Here is a 6,462-nt window from a genome sequence, read left to right as displayed (position 1 = left end):
TTTTTTTTATTCTTTTGTTTTATATATATTTTTTTTTTAACTTAAATATTATTTTAGTAATTTTTAATTAAATGGACATGTGGCAGTATATAGACCATTGGATGAAATTCAATAGCTAGGATTTCAGCCATTTTTTATGAGCAATTCCCCATGCATTGCCGGGGATCCCAATCCTCATTTCATACATGTGGCATCAATCCAATGGCCTGACAGAAAAGGAGTCGATTAATTGTGCACTATAGAACCAACATAGAGGCTCGAATTGTGACAAATTAGGGAAAAACATTAGCCACATTTATATTATCAACCCAAAATTATTAGTCAATTTGAAATTTTCTTAAAATTCCCTATAAAGCTCAATTTCGCCTAATAACTAAGTAGTATTGGACTTAACAATCATAACTATCTTAATAAAATGCCTACTCTATAAGGGCTACTACTCATCTTCACAAAGTGGGACCAGAGTGTTATATAAACGTTCAAAATTTTCACACCAAGTTTCTCTCCTCTACTTTAAGAAACTGAGAGGTACGAGAGATAGAGAGAGAGTTGAGAGGGGAGGCTTCTTAGTGGCAAAGCCATGCACAAGTGAAAACACAACTAGCAAAGTGAGGAGGTGCTTGTGTGATGAAGTTTTGAGAGGTTTAACTCTCGCACTTTCGCTCTGTTCGTTCTATAATGTTATTATAACATCTTATAATGGATGTATAGTATTTTATATAAACTATACTTGTAACGCCCCCCCCAATTTGAATTAGAATAATTAGCCTGGAAAGTTACTAGCAAGACCTCTCAAATTAATTAACTGGGAAAACTACCCCATAACACCTATAAGAGTGAATAAAATAGCAGAATGCGGAAAACTATGATTTCAGCTAGAGTTAATACTTCCAAAAGATGACAATAACTAACTATCACCAAATATATCATTCAAGTTCATAACTATAGGATTACAATAAAAATGCCTACGGTTCTTGCTCCACACTCCAAGTCCTACGAAAGACTCTAAACTCAAACTCAATCTAGTACCTGCTAAACTATAGGACAAATAAATGTCTCACAGGTAGAAATGTAGCAACTACATAAGTCTATGAATTCGTAACTAAACATCGCATAGAAATAAACCATAAAATAAGCCTTCATGAAAGGCACAAAATGATCTTTGATTATACCAAGCCATTTAAAAGGTTTTAAAAAAATATTTTTAAAAGATTTAATTATGAATTCCAAGTGAAAATTTTGTAAAATAGGACATTACTCACAATAATTTCACTTTGAGGTATAAAAACATTTATATATAAATCATAACGCGGTCACACATTCTATTTACATTTCAACTAGAACCAGATCTCATCACATCATATTCTCATTCTATAACATCATCATACCTGTTTATTAACCCTCATATAGTAGAGGTCATCTTACTATATCAGATCCTTTTTTTATAGGTGATCTATAAAATATAGGTATTGTAGGGGTGAAAAAGCGGTTATGGTTAGCGGTTATTGGCTAAAATTGCTAACCATAACCTCTTAAGGCGGTTGGCGAAATTTAATAAGTGCCTCTGCTACCACCTTAGGCGGTTAGCAGTTATTTAACCTACAACCGCATCGTTAACCGTTTTTACTAGGTTGCACTTTTGGGCTCACTTAAAACATTTTTGGGCCTTTTTCTAATTTTCAAGGCTTTTTGGCCCAATAAGCAATATAATCTATCAAAACAACATTGGTCTTGTTTGATCTCAAACATATCTCTTAAACTCTTAAAATTTCAATATTTCTTGTATGAAACCGTGTTGTAACACATTTTCTATCTTACAAATTCACACCCAACCAACAGACATAGTTAAAAAAATTCATAGCAAAACATGAAACTTGTAACATTTTCTAAAAAAATTATGATATCCAAATAGCATATCCAATTCCAACAACAATTAAACAAGTTCAGATTAATTAACCAATTAAAACTAAAACCTACAAAATCATATACCCAATAACCTTCTAAGCGGTGAGCATGACCGCCCAACCGGCCTCTTTGGTCTTCTTCTTGGCAGGCTGATGCAACATGACTTAGTGGGCTGCAGCAAAGAGCGTCAATAAGCAGCGGATAAATATTTTTAGATCTTGATTCTATCAATGATCTAAGAAATCTTCTTAATAAAACTAGATACTCTCTAGGTTTTGAAAGAAAATAGAGTAATTCTCATTAATAAAAATCAATAATCAACAAAAACAGCTTTTCTATGGAGGCTATAAGTATATATTTATAGTCCAAAACCATAAACTTAATAAAATATGACATAAATACCCCCAAAACCTAAACCTAATAAAATAACGAAATAAAGACTCTTAAAACCCTAACCCTAATAAAGTAATAACATAAAGTTGGTTTAAGATAATAAAAAACACAGAAAATTAATATAATACCCCGCGTGCGATCGATCGCAGCACACAGGCGCTCAATCGTAGTTCCAGAGAGCAGGTGCGCTCAATAGTGTGATCGATTGCAGTCATAGGGCGTAACGATTGCAGGTCCGCTCGATCGCGCTTTAGTGTGCTCAAGCGCACTACCAGAAACTATTATCCGAGCTGCATCATTCTCCCTGGTGGAGAACCCATGAAGCTTTTCTCCTCAAAATTGCACAAAATGTGAATTACCTGTACTGCTCCTCGAATGTCATTTATTTTTATTTTTTTGGATTTTCAAAGCTCAGTATTTTATTATCCACCTGTTCTCTTTAGTAGATCCTCATGTGTTGAATTCAAATTTGATTTTGTTTGGTTGAGCAATTCTCTAAAAGATACTATAAAAATCCGTCTAGAAGCACAGCTGGTTCTTAATTACTTAGTGCCATCACATTTATCCTTCTCAGTCAGCAATTCCATAACAAAAGTTAAGCTTTCTTAACCTCTAAACAGTAAACAGACCACACTGTGTTTTGTCGAATGAATTTTGCAGCCGTTTAGTGCTGGCTTGAACTTGTGATTCTGTCTGGTTTAACGGTTTAAAATGTACGGCTTGAAAAAAGAGCAAATTTATAAATTATATTTTTATTTTATAATTATTTAACAATGTTGATGCGATAATCTTAAGTTTTTAACTAATCATTGGATTAATTTTTATTTTTTAAAAGAATGTTTAAGGGTTAGTGTAGATTGCCAAGTTAACATTATGAGAAAAAAATGTGGTTTTTTTTGTATTACTCTTAAAAAAATAAAACGATTTTACGATGTGATTTTTGAAAACAAATTTTAAACCCTTAAATTTTTTTTTTTTTACTTTTTCAAAATTTTATTTTATTTTTTCAAACCAACTCCCAAACAGAACACTCTCCATAATTTTGTTTAAAAACGTGCATATCACCTGCGAAATTACGTGGTCAAACACACTCAAAGTATATAATTCATGCCAATAGCAATTATTCACAAAAGCATTCATAAAAATATACTCCAATATGATTTCATAAACAAACAAATACACATCGACCTGCCAAACTAAGATAAGAGAAGAATATGGTATTGGCATTAGACTTCTACTCTGGGCATTGTTGAACTTTTGGCATTTGTCAATGAGAAATGCTATACGTACACTTTACTCTCATATTTTCAAGTGCATAATTTCATGACTAGGTACTAAAAATTATCACTGAATTTTATATGGTTTACTATTAAATTTTGGATACAATGATAATTTTTAGTGTCACGTTAAGCAATATGAAAGTGAAAGTATCTGTAACATTTCTCTTTGTGATATCATTATTTTCTTAAGCAAGAGATGCTTCACACTATCCACTTTTTTTAATTTTTATTTTTTTTTCTTTATCCATTTTTAGCTTTACATCTCTTCCTACTTTTGTTGTATTGTTACAAACATTTTTAGATGATCATTAAAATTGCTTCATGTGTTTGATGTTGAAACTTTTTCATGAGTTTTAATGAAGAAAAACAAATTAAAACTCGCTTTAACCGCTTGGTGATGATACCATGGAATTTGGTTTGACAGTTTAGTCATTGTACATTAATTTTCTAACGTTTTAATTGTTGCTTACAAGAGAAAAAAAATATAAAACGTTGTGATCATTGGTCATAAATTATCTTGGAGGTTCTCTTCATTTAGAAAAAGTAACATATAGCATTCACACCTTAAAAAAGAAAAGGGAGTTCACCGAAGTGCACTACAGTGTCTAGAAGTACATATAGAATTTCTTTCATAAACAGGTCAGGTGAGCTTTACTTCTAGCAGCATAAAAAACCATTTGAAAGGTTCATCTAGTATCTTTTATTTTTTGTGTTATCTTTATGCAGCTTTTGATCAACCAATTAAAGGGTTGTTCTATTAGCCTTCTTTTTTTGAAGTGTTTTTTTAATGAAAATAGACACTATAATCTAATCAAGGGATGTTGCGTGTCAAGAAATTTGGTCACACCAAATATAAATATTCCGAAAGGTACAAATCAAACTTTAAAGATAACGTCCTTACATGATTCTATATATAGCATTACAAGATCATTGCTTACTTTGCACCATCAAATTTTTTCTCAACAACTATTACACTATCCCACTACTGTATTCTTTTTTTTTTTTTTTTTTTTTTAATCCACTTATAGCTTAAGATCACTTCCCGTTTTACATCTCTTTTTACTTTCACGCTATCCAATTTTTTTTTTTTTCTTTTTTTTTATCCACTTTACATGTCATCCAGCTTTACATCTCTTTCAACTTTTACACTCTATCCACTTTTCTTTTTCTTCCTTATCCACTTTTTTTTCTTTATCCATATTTTGCTTTACATCTCTTTCAACTTTTACACTCTATCCACTTTTCTTTTTCTTCCTTATCCACTTTTTTGTCTTTATCCATATTTTGCTTTACATCTCTTCCAAGTTCCTATTTCCTACTTTCACGCTATCCACTTCCTGCTTTACATCCCTACCTACTTTCACATCTTCCGACAGTCAAAAAGATTTTTCTTTGTGAAAAAAATCAAAAAGATGTCCCGAGAATGTGACATAAGAATAATATATGATATAAAGTGTCCAAAGTAATTTTCCTTTTTCCCATGGAAAGCAGCGACACAGGCATATGACAGAGAGCCCAACATCCGAGACTTTAAATTCGAATTTGAGGGGTCAATATCACTCATATATATCCTTTACTCGCCCCACTTTCCCCACCAAAACCTTTATCACCATAGCCTCCAAATTGGAAAATTACCCACCATCCAAACCAAGCCAAAATTGTAGCTCAAGCCCATTACTGGATCCCCTTCTAACTCATTAATTGTCTACCCCAAGCCCTTGTTCGCCCACATGAACAATATTGAAATCACCCCAATCAGACCACCAAACCAAAGCTTACACCCAATATGCCACAACCCCTAACCCACCAAACGTCAATTGGGTCAACATGTAAAACTCTTGCATAGAACCCAATACCAGTTCTCACTCCTGTCATTCTAATCACCCCAAGCTTAGCTGCATTATCACTTACTGGAAATCTCATAAACCTATCCCCATTGGACCATCACCTTTTAATTTTAACATGGTGCAGCCTGTTCTATGCAGGAACCAATTTGGGCCTGTTACAATTTTCTCAAAATTAGCATAAGTATATATGTCTGTTTTTAATTTCTGAACATTTGATAATGAAAGGCATTTAAGAGTTTTGAAAGATGAGGGTTTCATATGAAGGCATTTAATGCCAATTCACACTAAATCAATGCTTATGTATTTATACTTGAGTGTATTCTCTAGTGCAAAGCACCACAAATGTAGTTATGTGGCTGTGCAGGAAGTGTAACAAGGTTCACTGGGGACCATGTAGAACAGCAACCGGGATTTGCTACCTGTTGTGCTAAATACTACCAAAATTAATAGATAATATTTAGTACGTTTTAACTCACAAGTGTAAGAGATCAAAACAATAGTATAGTGCAGCAAGTACGAGGTCGATCCCACGAGGATTGTGATTTTGTTTCGAATTAATTAAAATATCAAATTGTCACTGATTTGATATTAAGAAAAATAAAAAGATAGAAAGATAAAGTAAAGGTAAAAGCAAGGCTTTGATATCCACCACTAATTATATTTAGCTAATATATCACTATGCCAATGTTTTGATTATGTTATGTCTATCTAATGTTTGTCAACTTAAGGGTATGGGTGCATACTCCTTAAGCTATAGATTTTCCTAAGCAAGGAGTTAGGCATGGGTGTATACTCTAACTCTTTTCTTTCCTAAAGGATTTAGCATGGTATATACTAAGTTGTTCTTTAGGAAATCATATATTCTATGGAAATCGACAAACACATGAGGCCTAGGGCATTGGTGTATACACCCGGTTCCCCATGTTGATTAACCCAATAACCCGGTGTAGATTACTTTTGTTACTTACGTTAAACCCAGGACTCGGTCATCCAAATTGATTTAACTAACTAGTCCATACCATATGCATATGTTGGCC

Source organism: Corylus avellana, chromosome ca11, assembly GCF_901000735.1.
Source record: "Corylus avellana chromosome ca11, CavTom2PMs-1.0".
NCBI lineage: Eukaryota > Viridiplantae > Streptophyta > Magnoliopsida > Fagales > Betulaceae > Corylus > Corylus avellana.
The sequence above is the reverse complement of the archived record's forward strand: the minus strand, read 5'-3'. Positions refer to the sequence as shown.